The following is a 15,624-nucleotide window of genomic DNA, read 5'->3' on the forward strand; positions in this document are numbered from 1 at the left end:
TGCAACACCTTGTCTGATTTGAATCCCAATACTTCCTGATGCAAAGAAATACAAACAGAACACATACACACATATTCCAAATAACTAACAAGGAAACAGAGATAAAATTCAAATTTGCATAACATCCTAGACGTAGAGAAAATCCCAAATTAGCTTCCTAGGCAAGCCTCTGACATTAGGACGTGGAGATAGGGCAGACTAACCACAGGGATCTGTTGCAGGACAGTTGATCTTACCTTCTTTTCTTACCACTTCGCCGATCTTTGTGACTGAGCGGTTCTAGGCGCTTCAGTCCAGAACCACGCAGCTGCTACGGTCGCAGGTTCGAATCCTCCCTCGGGCATAGATGTCTGTGATGTCCTTAGGTTAGATACGTTTACGTAGTTCTAAGTCTAGGGAACTAATGACCTCAGATGTTAAGTCACTTAGTGCTTAGAGCCGTTTACTACCACTTCCCTCGACTCTTTTGAAGGAAGTGCTATGTAACTGAGACAGTGATTCAGGGGTGTACTTACCTGGGTTTCATTTTCCTTTTTCTGCAGTCTCTTGCCAGTCTAGTATTCGTCTTCCAAATCTGGCGCCATAAACCCTCCAAACTCTCAGCAAAATTCTGAGCAGAAGGAACATCTTCCTCAGATGATGGTTTACACAACTGAACGGGGGAAGGCATCCTACGCCTGTAAACACCCTCATACGATGATACAACCATACTCTCTTTTACCTTCAAGACCAGGCTGCTACTACATGTAGTAGAAGAGCATCGCTGTCACTATGGGGGCTATTTACATAACTTAATTGCCCTGTGCACCCATTGTTTCCTGATATTTTCTTGTAGATGTAGTGAACTAGTTCATCATTTCCCAATTCATGAAAGTTGGTTCATTATTTAGGTATAAGGTCCTGAGCCTGAGCAGTTATTACAGTGTCTAGTGCTCCGGAATTCCAAGTCCAGGAGTTAACTATTTCCTGAGCTACCTTTTATGCTTGCTATGGTTAAAACGTTTCGATTACTTTACAGTGCCTAAGCAAAGGAAATTGGAATGTCCATACTGATTATCTGGAATGAACTGTTGACCCCATGTAACCTTCGTAATGGAATCTCTTGACGACTAAATTCAGATATTCGTGATCAAGGTGTGCAGGTTTTGATGTAGTGTTCCACCTCTGGCTTATATGTTCTCCACCAATAATTTTCAGCAACATATAGTTTTGTAGCTCATTAACCTCTGTGTCCTGCCGTTGTAGAATCACGGGACTGTCTCAACACTTCATCATGTGAACTTGCCAACAGGACTAAGCACTGACCACACTTCGTTTGTTTATATAAAGTTCCACCAACAACATTGGACTGAGTATCAAGTTGGAAATTTTTAAGAACCTCAGTCAGGGTCTGAACCTGCTGGCACTTGTCTGCGGATATACCAATGAATTCCACTGTCTGTATCTTGTAACGCAAACCATCTACATTACTATGAGTCTTCCTGGGTCGAAGTATGATTTCAAATTCGAACTCATTTAAACGTAAAGCCCACCAAGTCAAGCGGATAGTCAGATTTTTAAGGCCAATAGTCAGTTTCAGTGGTAGGTAATATTATAGCCTTATAGAGACAGCCATATAAGTACCAATAACAACACATTATACCATAGATAAACCGGTCACTTTTCCAGTAGCTGATTAGTTCATTTCTGATTTACTTAGCTATCTAGAAGTATGAGCTATTAGGTGCTCTGTTCCATCTTTTCTTGACTTAATACACACCCCAAGACGTTACTGCTGGCATCACATTATAATACAAACTATTCCTGATCATGTGGAAAAGTGAGGATGGAACCAGTGCTCAATAAATCCTTCATCAGACAAAGGCTTCTTCGTAATCTAGAATCCACTGAAACTTCACACGTTTCTTCAACAAATGTGTAAGGGGTCTTACTACATCTGCAAGTTTCGGCACAAACCTAGAAAGGACTGCAGCTCTTTCTATGCACTAGGAGTTGGGAATTGTCACATAGCTTTTACGAGTTGGGGGGCCGTTTGTACACCATCATGCTGGATAATATGGCCCAAACAGCGAACCTTCTTCAATATGAGATGACGCTTTTCCAATCTTGGTATTAGTCATACCTCACATAACCTACTAAAGATATCTTGTGAATGTATCACAAGCTCTTGGATGTCCTTAAAAAACACTTTTATGTCAAGCAGGTATACCATGAATTGTTTCAGCATGAAATCTCATAGCACCCTATCTAACATGTGTTGGAATGTTGGAAGCACAATCTTCAGTCCGAATGTCATTTTGCAGTGCTGATGATAACTGGATGGAACCATGAAGGACATCTTTGGTCGACTCTTCAGCGTTACATCTAACTGATGGGACCTGCTTTGCAAATCCACGATCGTAAAATAATGGCATTGTCACAGGTTATCCGAGATCTACATGATTCTAGACACTTCGTATATATGTGTGGGTGTACGGTGATTTAAATGTTGAAAGCCACTACAAAATCTGTAGACTACGATTCCATCTGAAATCCGTCCAGGCATAACTACTATTAGGATCCCACAGGGGCTAGTACTCTCTTCTGTAACATATTCCCAAAATACTGTGTTTGGAACAGCAACGCTTATGGTACTTCACTGGCAATATTCTTTTCCTGAAATTTAGGGTGAATTTTCCAACGTTTATGCAAAAATCTACGTTTACTGTAGAAAAATGTATGCTTACTGTACATAACAAGTCATGTTTACACCTTTTTAGTAACAGGTCATATTTTGGCTAACTGTTGCCGTAATAACTCGTATTTCGGCCAACGTTCACGAAATGTGCGTACAGCTATCGTATTATTATGGACACAGCAATATAAACATGAAAATGTTGCTCACATGACAATGCTTCAGGAGATATTTTTAAAATAAACACAACAATTACCTCAAAGCTTTATTTATAAGAAGTATAGTAGACAAGCAGTCTAATACATTAGTTAGTTTGTTAACATAAGAGTTGTTTGTGCAGTAAAAAATGGAACACCTGCAGCCGTCTTTATGATGTCATTTATTTTTTGGACACCAGTTTCATTGCTTTAGCTGATACTGAAAGGTTTAATGCCATCCGTATACTCGACGCATCATTGGCCAACATAACTGGTTTATGCATACTACCTGTAACTGTGATGCTGTCTCTCTAACCATCAACTGTCAACTCACTGCACTGACAGAAATAGTTATTTTGCAGTAGAACCACAACTTGCCTCTTAAGCAAAGTTGTAGGAGCGCATAATGTGTGAATGCTCCTTTCACCTAAATGAACCACTTGCCATTTGGACTCTGATTCATTTTTATATTGCAAAATTTAAGTTTTGCAACTGGGCCCAGTCGTTTGCACTTGATGTTACATCTGTTGTGCCACATTTTTAAAAGGTATCTTAACAATAAAGTAATATATCTGATATCTCTTTGATATTGCTTAGCTCTAAGTGACATAAGGTGCAAAACTTCTATAGAGCCACTGTTTCCTTTCACAGTTGAGAGCATTGAAGAAACAGCTGTCACATGACATCTAAGCACTTTTCAGCTTCCTTTTCTTATTCCTCTCGAGAAATTAGAATTACATTCACCACCAAGTGCTATGCCATAAGAGTAATTTTATGCATCATAGAATTGTAATATTCTAACATCTTGGAAGCATGTTACTTGGACATCTCTTTGGACTTGAGCATTCTGGTATCACAGTTTTTAGTTCACGAAACCGGTATTGTATAATAATGCAGTGAGTCAACGGACACATTTGTCTGTAAACGCTCTTATCTAGTGTAAACGGATAGAAAACCAGTTGTGATAAAAATGCAGTTGCTTAATACCAAGCTAAAGGAGCCCTTACTTTACCTTCATCAAATTTACCGATGATGAGGAATGTTTTATGGAAACCTCTGGACATGTAAACAGGTAAGGGGAAGGGCCTTCCCTAAGTAGTGGGTCACTGCGGGTTCTGGCAGAAAATGTGTTGACATCAGCATCAGCACTTTCTTACTTGTGGTGTCATACTACAGCGACACAACTGTACATGTCGTATTTCGCCGACATCAGCCTCAGCACTTCCTTATTTACAAGCTCATGCCATTAACTGCATATGGCCATATGCATGGGAAGCCAGGTATTACGCCACCTGTGCCCACTCTCAGTTGCATGTAACGCAGTTTTCCCACTGCTGTATTGCAGACGTTCTGCGATCTGGTGATGTGACGAGAATAAATCAATATGTAAAATGCATAATGTGGACATAAGTGTCATATGCAATGAGGTATCAGAAATGCCTAAAACACTTAATTTTGCTAACCATGTTTGCATTACTGACTTGCAAAAAATCGTTTAACGACTGGCTCTCCAATCACTCTGGTAAATTTCATTCACAGATTCATATCACAGACTACTGGAACAAGTAGATAATATGTTTCTCTACAAATAATTAAAAACATACATTTACCTTTAAAATATGAATAAAGAATTAGGGATTCGACTTAAATACTATTCCAAAAACCCTGATAGATTGAAATGAAACCAAATCCTTCTTGACAGACCAGTTTTTCCTGTCACCAACGGATGACTGCACTGTGGAAAACATGCACATTTCGTCTCTTTTAGCATGAGTTTCTGTCAGATGGCTGCACTACATAAAATATGCAATTCACTGGTAAAATAGAAAATCGTTCATTTTTTCTACAACACTTTGTACAACACTTCAAGACACCACAGAATCGTAAACTAATTATTATCTGTACCCACGATGCATCTCAGATACCACAATATTCTTTCCAACCGTTCTCCACATCAATGACACACATCAACCGCTACAATATTCTAAAATGTCTGCAAAAATACAACTGTAATATGAGGAAAGTGCAAGTGTCATAATGTTAATTTCCAGATATACTCATAGACGCCAAATTAGTGCCCAAAATTCTAAAGTATGTACTATTCCAATGCTAATTTTCCATAGTTAATAATGGTCGACATTTGGAGATAAGCCTAAGGAATCGATGTCATAAATGTTCTAACTTGGCAAGACAGCCAAGCCACTATGACCAGTAGCCGAAAGGCACGCGTTTAAGCTCACGCAGGCTGGCGTGAGGTCTGGAACAGTTAAAGGAGTTGAGTCTAGCAAAAATAATACGTAGCTGCTGGAATACTTAACTTTAATCCATAATTGGTGATCATCGGTCTGACGGTACATGCATCACAAGATAAATAGCAACTGATAATGGCGCCTTGCTAGGTCGTAGCAAATGACGTAGCTGAAGGCTATGCTAACTATCGTCTCGGCAAATGAGAGCGTAATTTGTCAGTGAACCATCTCTCGCAAAGTCAGCTGTACAACTGGGGCGAGTGCTAGGAAGTCTCTCTAGACCTGCCGTGCGGCGGCGCTCGGTCTGCAATCACTGACAGTGGCGACACGCGGGTCCGTCGTATACTAGCGGACCGCAGCCGATTTAAAGACTACCACCCAGCAAGTGTGGTGTCTGGCGGTGACACCACAATAAAAGTAATCTGACCAGCCTTATAAACGCAGAAAAATACTTGTTAGCTAAAATTCTAAACTAAGCAGACAAATACACATGTAAATTTCCAGTCTGAATGTTTTGTAAAAAACCTTATCGAAAATAGAATCATTGCGATATGTTCACATTAAAAGTAATAACATTAATAATAATAGTAACGTTATAACCCAGCCTTGTGAAATTAAGATCAATGGAACACCCTCTCCGTGCTTTACGAGATGGCTGGTGCTACACTCTGCAGCAGCTGTATCAAGTCCCCCCCCCCCTTCCCCCTCCTCCCACGAGTTCTGCTAGCAAATAAAATGGCACCTCAGACCTTCACTCCTCGTTGTGAGGCCGTGCGAGGGTAACAGTCAGTTTGGCATCCAACTGCTGTCAGGGACGTCTCCAGACACGTATAAGGGCTCAGTTCAATGCGGAACTCGTCATTGAAGTGAGTTCTACTCCACTCTATGACATTTCAGGCCCCCATAACCAGTGAAGACGGCCTGGACAGCAGAGGGATACCATCCTGACTGTCACCCGCCATGCAGCGCGACCAGTAGTGATGGTCTAGGGTGTCATTTCATTTCATAGCAGGTTGCTGGTTCTCTCCCCAGTTAAGTACATTTAGAGCATTATCCGCACGGGCCTCCTATCAGCTCGAGAATTTGACGATCAGCGAGCTAGTTGGACAGAATTCGGCATGACACACTACTGGCCATCAAAATTGCTACACCACGAAGATGACGTGCTACAGACGCGAAATTTAACCGACAGGAAGAAGATGCTGTGATATGCAAATGATTAGCATTTCAGAGCATTCACACAAGGTTGGCGCCGGTGGCGACACCTAAAACGTGCTGACATGAGGAAAGCTTCCAACCGATTTCTCGTACACAAACAACAGTTGACCGACATTACCTGGTGAAACGTTGTTGTGATGCCTCGTGTAAGGAGGATAAATGCGTACAATCACGCTTCCGACTATGATAAAGGTCGGATTGTAGCCTATCGCGATTGCGGTTCAGCGTATCGCGACATTGCTGCTCGCGTTGGTCGAGATCCAATGACTGTTAGCAGAATCTGGAATCGGTGGGTTCAGGAAGGTAATACGGAACGCCGTGCTGGATCCCAAAGTCCTCGTATCACTAGCAGTCGAGATGACAGGCATCTTATCCGCATGGCTGTAACGGATCGTGCAGCCACGTCTCGATCCCTGAGTCAACAGATGGGGACGTTTGCAAGACAACAACCATCTGCACGAACAGTTCGACGACGTTTGCAACAGCATGGACTATCAGCTTGGAGACCATGGCTGCGGTTACCCTTGACGCTGCATCACAGACAGGAGCGTCTGCGATGGTGTACTCAACGACGAACCTGGGTGCAAGAATGGCAGAACGTCATTCTTTCGAATGAATCCAGGTTCTGTTTACAGCATCATGATGGTCGCATCCGTGTTTGGCGACATCGAGGTGGACGCACATTGGAAGCGTGTATTCGTCATAGCCATACTGGCGTATCACCCGGCGTGATGGTATGGGGTGCCATTGGTTACACGTCTCGGGCACCTCATGTTCGCATTGACTGCACTTTGAACAGTGGACGTTACATTTCAGTTGGGTTACGACCCGTGGCTCTACCCTTCATTCGATCTCTGCAAAACCCTACAGTTCAGCAGAATAATGCACGACCGCATGTTGCAGGTCCTGTACAGACCTTTCTGGATACAGAAAATGTTCGACTGATGCCCTGGCCAGCACATTCTCCTGATCTGTCACCAATTGAAAAGTATGGTCAATGCTGGCCGAGCAACTGGCTCGTCACAATACGCCAGTCACTACTCTTGATGAACTGTGGTGTCGTGTTGAAGCTGCATGGGCAGCTGTATCTGTACACGTCGTTCAAGCTCTGTTTGAGTCAATGGCCAGGCGTATCAAGGCCGTTATTACGGCCAGAGGTGGTTGTTCTGGGTACTGATTTCTCAGGATCTAAGCCCCCAAATTGCGTGAAAATGTAATCACATGTGAGTTCTAGTATAATATATTTGTCCAATGAATACCCGTTTATCACCTGCATTTCCTCTAGGTGTAGCAATTTTGATGGCCAGTAGTGTATCTTTCAGGAGGTAATCCAGCAACTCTGTCAATCGGTGCCAAGTCGAATGCTGCTTGCGTAATGGCAGGGGTGGACCATTGCCCTATTGACTTGCTCATTTTGTAAAACTATTTCTCTTGAGTAAATCATGCAATTTTTTTGAAATTGCAATCATTTGTTTCTCTGTATGTATACGTCACATGTACCAATTTCGATTCAATTCCAAATATTATTTTATGTGTGTCGTTTTTTAGTCTTAGAGTGTACATATACGATTTATCAGGTAAGATAAGCGGTGATGCGTTCCGCTTTGAACTGAGCCCCGATAATCACCGAAGACGAGTCTGGAGACACCCCTGACAGCAGTGGGATGCCAACCCGACTGCTACCGCCACACGGCCCGCCAACCGGGAGTGACGGTCTGAGGTGCCATTTTTTTTAACAGCAGAACTCCTTTGTTTGCCAGCCACGGCATCCTTATAGCACAGTGGTCTGTCGACGATATTCTACACCCTGTTTTGTTACCCATCATGGCAAGCCATTCTGGGACTAATTTTCAGCATGATAATGTCATTTCACACTCGGCGAGAATTTCTACCGCTTGTCTTCGTGCTTGCCAAACCCTACCTTACACAGCTAGGTTTCCAGATCTCTTTTCCCCGTTGAGAACGTTAGGAGTAATTTTGCTGTTCAAAATCTCCATCTCGATACCTAATAGGGATCTACGAGTAGAAATTTACTTGAGCCTGTCACGTACTTGGAAAGATACTCCATAGATCAGTTTTTTAATTATTCGTCGATAATATGTTACAATGCGCATAGATGTATGGGGACTGTATCTTCTTGTTAGTATGTATCAGCTCCTTACATTATATTGTAGACCAAATAACCGAGCTATGACGTTAACTTAATCTTCATTTGCTTCCTGATGGAGCAACTTCATAATTGTTAGTGAAAAGCATAAAATTGTAGATGTTCTAAGGTATTATTTTATTTCGTTAACCTGGTTTCGGTTTACGAGGCCATCGTGAGAGTTTAATTGACTATCATGGCCACAGATGATACAGTGCTGGTGCACAATATTGCAAATCGTGTCACACACGGGAAGTGAAGGGTAAACACAAAGCAAAAATTTTTGGCTGAGCAATGCCGATGGTTTGTCTACAGGGACGTACCGTCGTTGTGTGATCATAAGGAAATGAAGAACACAAGATTTTCACTTGGTTTTCGCCTTACTTTTTTATACACTTAACACGATATATGTTTAGACAACACACCTTTAAATGGGACTAAAAAGTATAAAACAATTTTTACTGGCCCCAGACAGATTACTAACGTCTACATATAGTCTCGAAAATTTGTGCTTGCGAAATTTTAATAGCTGTGGCAATACTTGTGATATTTACAACGTGCGGCGCATGCAGTACATAACTGACACATAAAGAGAAGATAGGAATCTGTACGTGGTTATGAAAAACTATTATATACTTTTTATTCCTATTTAAAAATGTGTTACATCAAAATTTATTTTTTCTTCAGTAATTGTGTACCGCTTTTTAGTCTTGAGTGTGTGAAATTTGACAACAGATTTTAATTTTAAGCATTTTGATAGGGTCATATCTTTTATTTAAAATATGTAAATAACGCAGAAATAGGGAGCCAGAGGAGATGGACAGAGAGAGGGGAAGAAGAAATGTGTGCAAAATATGTGACATAACAACAGCTTCATCCGTGTACGATTATGTCACATATATTGCACCCATTTTTTGCTCTCCCCCTATCTCCCCTAGCCGCTTCTTTCTCTATTGAACTGTGTCTGTCCTATTGCCTACTGGCTTGAACGCGTTTTGATGCAACCCGTAAAATATGCAGGTCCTACAGGATAGCCAAGATCTCGGGTATTACCAATTTTTTTAAGCCCTATTCCAACTTCTACCGTAAAGACGGCGACGAAAGTAAGTTAACACTGCATTGACATGCAATTATGATGTGTGTTTAAAATTTCAGATCTCTAGCTTACGAGAAAGTTAGTTTAAAATGAAGCAGAAAATTTGTACAAACAGGCAGACAAAAACATGCAGAGACAGCCAAAAAAGCGACCTAATAAAAACATGTTAAAGAACTCACATTCATGAGGACTGCTTCTAATAGTAGTCGAAATTCAGTAGTTTTATTTATATAATGGCATACTGGGTAGAATTAAAGGACCAATATTCGAGGTAGATTGTATATGAGAAACACTATCATTTGTGCTATTTAATCAAAAGTATTTGGGCACCCTGCGTAGTATAGAATCGACCACAAGATGTCACGAGAGTCGTACCCATCAATACAAAAGTGGCAGGGAGGTATGCTGCCAATAGAGAAGCAAAACAACAGATTGGGTCGGTCAGTATAGCTCAGTGACTTCGAATATGGAACAGTCATTGGATGTTACCCGAGTAACAGTTCCATCAAGGATATTTCAGCTCTCCTAAAGCTGCCTATGTCGACTCATCGTGTTGTGACTGTAGCGTGGAAATGCGAAGGAACAACAACAACTAAACCAAGAACTGGAAGATCTTATGTAATGATGCATAGGGACCAATGTGCATTGTGGAATGTGGTTTTAAAAATAGGACGAAATCAGCATAAGGAATCATTCGCTATTTCTGAAGTGCTAGGGAGTTAAAAGGAGTAGGCTGCAGTGATCGAGCAGCTCCACATAAGCCACAAATGTCTGTAGTCAGGGCTAATTGGGTGCTTGAGATGGTGTTCACTGTTGGACAGTGGATGATGGGAAACGAGCGGAGTGATGAATCGCGCTATACTGTGTAACAATCTGCTGGAACTGTTGGGTTTGAAGAAAATCTGATGAACCTAAATTCCATCAAGTGTGGTGCCAGCAGTGAAGTGCGGAGGAGGAAGTGTTGGTACAGTACAGGGGTGCTTCCCATGATTAGGCTGTGGTTGCCTTACCGTGCTTAATAAAATCTTAAATGCAGAAGGATATGAACACATTTTACAGCACTGTGTAATGTGGACAACAGACGAACAGTTCGATGACAAGGGTGTCAACGTGACAACGCAAACTATCATAAGGTAGCATAATTGAGGCAATGGTTTGAAGACAATAAAATTCCTGAAATGGACTGGCCTGCCGACAGTCACGACGTGATCCCAGTAGAACACCTTTTGGGTGACTTAGAACGTCGACTTCGCTTCAGACCCCAACGTCCAACATTACTATCTTCTCTTGTTTCGCCTATTGAGGAAGAGTGGATGTCGCTCCTCTTGAGACATTTAGAACCCACTGAAAGAATACTCAGCGGAACTGTAGCCGTCATGATGGCAACCAATATTACTAATCACTAGTAGGTGCGCAGCTACCTTGGGTTAAATAGTGTATCTCGCGTAGAGGGTCTGAAAATAAGATAAGAGAGATCATGGAGCTCAATGGACTCATATTCCAATCGTTCCATACATGAACGGAATGGGAAGTGAATTTTGGTACATAGCACTCATTCTCAGGCAGTGTGGAGTGGCTTGTGGATTATAATTTATGTGTAAATGAAGATATGTTTAAACGTAGATCATTATCAGTTATCACGATATTCTCCCAGGTTCATTGTACCGCCGCCAACAAAATTAAACAATTGTGATATTTATCCAACGACAGTTCATACTCAGAAAGAGATAAGTGAACGTTGCTTGAAGATGTAGGAGAATTTTCGTTCGTGTTCAGCTGGCAATTTTCCAGAAAATAACTGCTGAATAAGTGGGTGGCTGGATGCCAAGACAACAGGTCTGCAGGGGATGTTTTCAGAAGAGCCACCTGTGGAATGTAATCCCCTGCTGTAATGAATATAAAAGGAACTGTATCTCCATTAGCTCGGAGGGCAAACTGCAGAATCCAACGGTCTGCTTTGTTCTGTTGAAACTTGCACTTACGAGAGAGTTATCGGCGAATTCTACGACTACGCTTCAACAAGTGAATCGCCTCGTTAACGCAGCTAGCTTCTGTAGAAGTTGTAGCAATTACGTGCTGCCAAGACAAGAGTGTGTGTAGATGGTGGAAAACCTAAGAGCAAAGTGACCTGATATGCTGACAACTCTGTTTACATGTGATTAGAATCCAACAGAGGTGAAAGCACAGCATACGACTCAGTCGACAACCGAGATTTTTATGTAATTTATTACATTAATGGATTTTGGACAGCACAAAAACAGCCAGTCTCAGAATGCTTTTTAATATTTAAGAGTGTAAGGCCTTGAAAAAGTTAGAACGAAACACGTGATTCAAGTACCACTTCAAAAACTAATATCAGAAATTATGTCCATGATCTAATAAAATTAGAATGAATTCATTAATATAAAAGCGAATCTTCTCATGATAACAGGCTCGCTTTCCGCCTTGCAAACGCTGATATCAGTTGGGGAGGACAAAGGAGGTGCTATTTTCTATACCAAACAGCTACTACTGTATTGTAACTACCAAGAAACAATGCAAAAGTATCATCTGTATGGATCAGGAAGCATGCCGAGGTTGTGAGGAACCAGATAGAGGAACTCGCAAAGCAAACAGCAGAAAATGAAATACAAGAGAGGTTCATTCCAGCTGGGAATCGACTTCTTGGAATCAGAGACATGGCTATAGGCGAATAGAACAAGGACTGGGAGACAGGAGTTCCGCTCAAGGGCAGTTGTTACAGACAAATCCATCCACACATGTCGAGGGCCAATGACAGGCTGAAAAGTGGAATCTGAAGCTTAGCATGGGTGGTGAAGGGAACAGGAGACGATTCGTAATGACCAGTGTCACACTGAAATTCAACCATGGATGTTACCAACATCTCATCCATAGAACTTACCTCAAACCTTCACCACATTGAGACTGCACGGATGTAGACGACATCAAACACATATTCTTTGGCAGCCCGACTAATAGAAAGCAATCAGATTAGCCACTCACGGATTTGGTTACAATAAAACAAAAACTTTATCGTGATGAGATTCATCATGACAACAATTAATATAAACGTACAGAAATCGTGTGGTGATATCTTGTTAAAAGTTAACATTAAAATCTAATCGAACAGTTTAGGTTTCTCTCTCTCTCCATCCCTCCCCCCACCCCCCCATCTCTCTTCCTCTGTGTGTGTGTGTGTGTGTGTGTGTGTGTGTGTGTGTGTGTGTGTGTGAGCGCAAGCGCTTGCGAACGCACATATGCGCTCTTTTACATATGTTTATTTTTCTTATCTGGGAACTAGTTGGCTAAATCTTATTGCAGAGATTTTCTGGACACTGTAGATATTTTAGTATCATCGTTAGTGTTAATGAAATCTTAGTTGTAAAATACTTAGCAATGGCTAAGGAGTGAAGACTCTAGCACAAGCAAGGTCACTGATGAGCACATACCAGGAGTCATTTGGTTTCCTCAGCACTCTGACAAAGGCCAGTTACTCAGAGCATAAAATGGCGGAAAATTAAAAAATTCCCAGGAAATCAAACAATAACTGGACTTTTTCCCCCGCTCCTATGAGAGCACTGTGGAATCGAGGCTGTTATTCAGAGGGTGAATAGATGGGATATTCACATATCGAAGATAATGGTGGAAGTAGGTTATTTGTGGTAAGTGCAGAATCCCCTGTCATACTGGTGCAGTCCTACTATGATATCAGAATCACAGATGGTGATCGAAGATGGCTGACTGGAAACTGGCGCAGTTCTGTTATATCAGAATCCGATTGGTTGGTTGATTGAGATGGGAGAGGTCATCGATGCCATCGGATTAGGGAAGGGCGGGGAAGGAGGTCGGCCATGCCCTTTCGAAGGAACCATCCTCTTATTTGCCTGAAGCGATTTAGAGAAATCACGGAAAATCTAAATCAAGATTACCGGACGTGGGTTTGATCCGTCGTCCTCCCGAATGCGAGACCAGAGTGTGCTAAAAATTGCGCCACCTCGCTCGGTTCAGAATCCCACATGATGGATTTCAAATACCGGCGTAGCCTCAGTATGATGTGAGAATCCAAGACGACTGGCCAGGAAATACTGACACAGCTCTATTACGCAAGAAACCAAGATGGTCGGACAAAGACAAGTAACTTGGCTGCTAGAAAGCGTCCAGTCCTCTGGAGACATGTAGGGCTATTTAGCAGTCACATCATCTGTTGTAAGGGTGGAATTTCATCCCGTTTGTCCTAAGTTAAACAATTCTCCTCTGACGTCACAATTTAAATAATTATTTCACACAGATGCAAAAAGAAAGTTGGGTATCTTTCAGTTAAATTGTTTTGTCTACTTTTCGATCTCATCCAACTATCCAATTTCCATTCATGTAGATTATCGTAAATATTTTTGGCATGGACGAGAATACAAAATCAAATATTGTTGTACAAAATATTTATTAATTTCTACATACGTTTACACACAGAAAACTATTCTTCCTTAATCATTTTTGATGTAGTTTCAATGAACTACAGTTTAATTTTTACCTTCTAATTTAATTCTACAACTCAATCATGTACTTCTCTTCTTCATCCATGAATTTGATAAGTACAAAGAAGGTATATCCTAGAATTATAAAACATGTCTATATTTTCTGTAATTAATTTTAGCTCTCCTTTCCTGCATAACTACTGTTAGAACACTATACGTCTTTCTGGGTGTATGCTTACATCTTTTCAGCTGCTCATTCTCACGGAATATCTGTGTAAAATTTTAACTTCACAATTTTTGCTAAAGAGTACATCGGTTTTAAACTCTGGAAATGCCTGCTCCATTGCTAGGTGCAGAATATCCAGTCGCCACATTTAGATGCGGCGTAATCATCCTTTTTAAGCAGATCCAAGTGGGAATGGAGCTTTATAAACAGACATTGTTTAAGGTAGGAAACACATTGGAATTCATCATTTATGGCCACTAGTGCAACATAAGGCCACTTTCCATTGCTACTAACATAAATGTCGATATCGTATGTTCTCCATTTGTATCTAGATTTTTCCATACGTTATGTTTAAGGTAAATTGTAAACCTTGTCTGTACATGTGCAATGGCTTCTTCATTTTTCAATCATAACTTACATTTCTTCTTTGTGGCAACTATTTTCGTAATACAGTCTAGTTTTCATATTTGGCTCCTATCTCTTCCATTTCCAGCTTTCTTTTTCATACACACAACACATTAATTGCACTTAATGATGAATGATTTAAGTTTATACGGTGAACTGGTTCTTTTTCATAGGAGTTGTGAAATAACATTTTTCACAGCAACCAGACCTAGAGCAGAAATATTTATGACGAAATAAATCTCGGGTGAACAGCCTAGTATGAATGTGCATAGGACACAATATTTCGGCAATCGACCACGTTGCCATCATCAGATGCGCTGATGGCAACGTGGTTAATTGCCGAAATATTATGTCCTATGCACACTCATACCAGGCTGTTCACCCGAGATTTATTTCGTCATAAAATACGCATGGAGAAATGGAAGAAACACAGAAATATCTATATCTGATGGTATTGTGGCAAACAATGTTCTTGATTGCGAGAATTATGTGTCTTCTGCTTTCATATAGCGTTCTGTGTAATATTCATCTCGTCTTCGTTGGAGTCTGTGTTGAAAATCTGCACATAGTTTCCAGAGAAAAGGTCTTGATTGTCTCAATGACTTACTTGCACTCAATCAATTTTTGGAAATTGTTATTGCCCCAGTATACAAACACCGAAACACTGTTGAACACCACACAGTGGCTGTTGTGTAAGATATTCGTTAGGTGACACCACAATGAAGTGAATTTCAAAGAGCACTGTGGAGCAGATTCTAAATACTGTTTGTTAGCATTTAAAACAGTTAAACAGTCCTGTACAGGGTCAGTCACACGATCCATTCTGTAGTTGTATATTGTAGCCTCCAGCCTAGTAAAATCATGTACTTTAACCAACAAAGATGCGAGAGTTTCACTCAAATGCATGTCTGGACACTTTATAAAATCAATAAGATGGTTAC

This window comes from Schistocerca cancellata, chromosome 7 (genome assembly GCF_023864275.1).
Source record: "Schistocerca cancellata isolate TAMUIC-IGC-003103 chromosome 7, iqSchCanc2.1, whole genome shotgun sequence".
In the NCBI taxonomy this organism is placed as follows: Eukaryota; Metazoa; Arthropoda; class Insecta; order Orthoptera; family Acrididae; genus Schistocerca; species Schistocerca cancellata.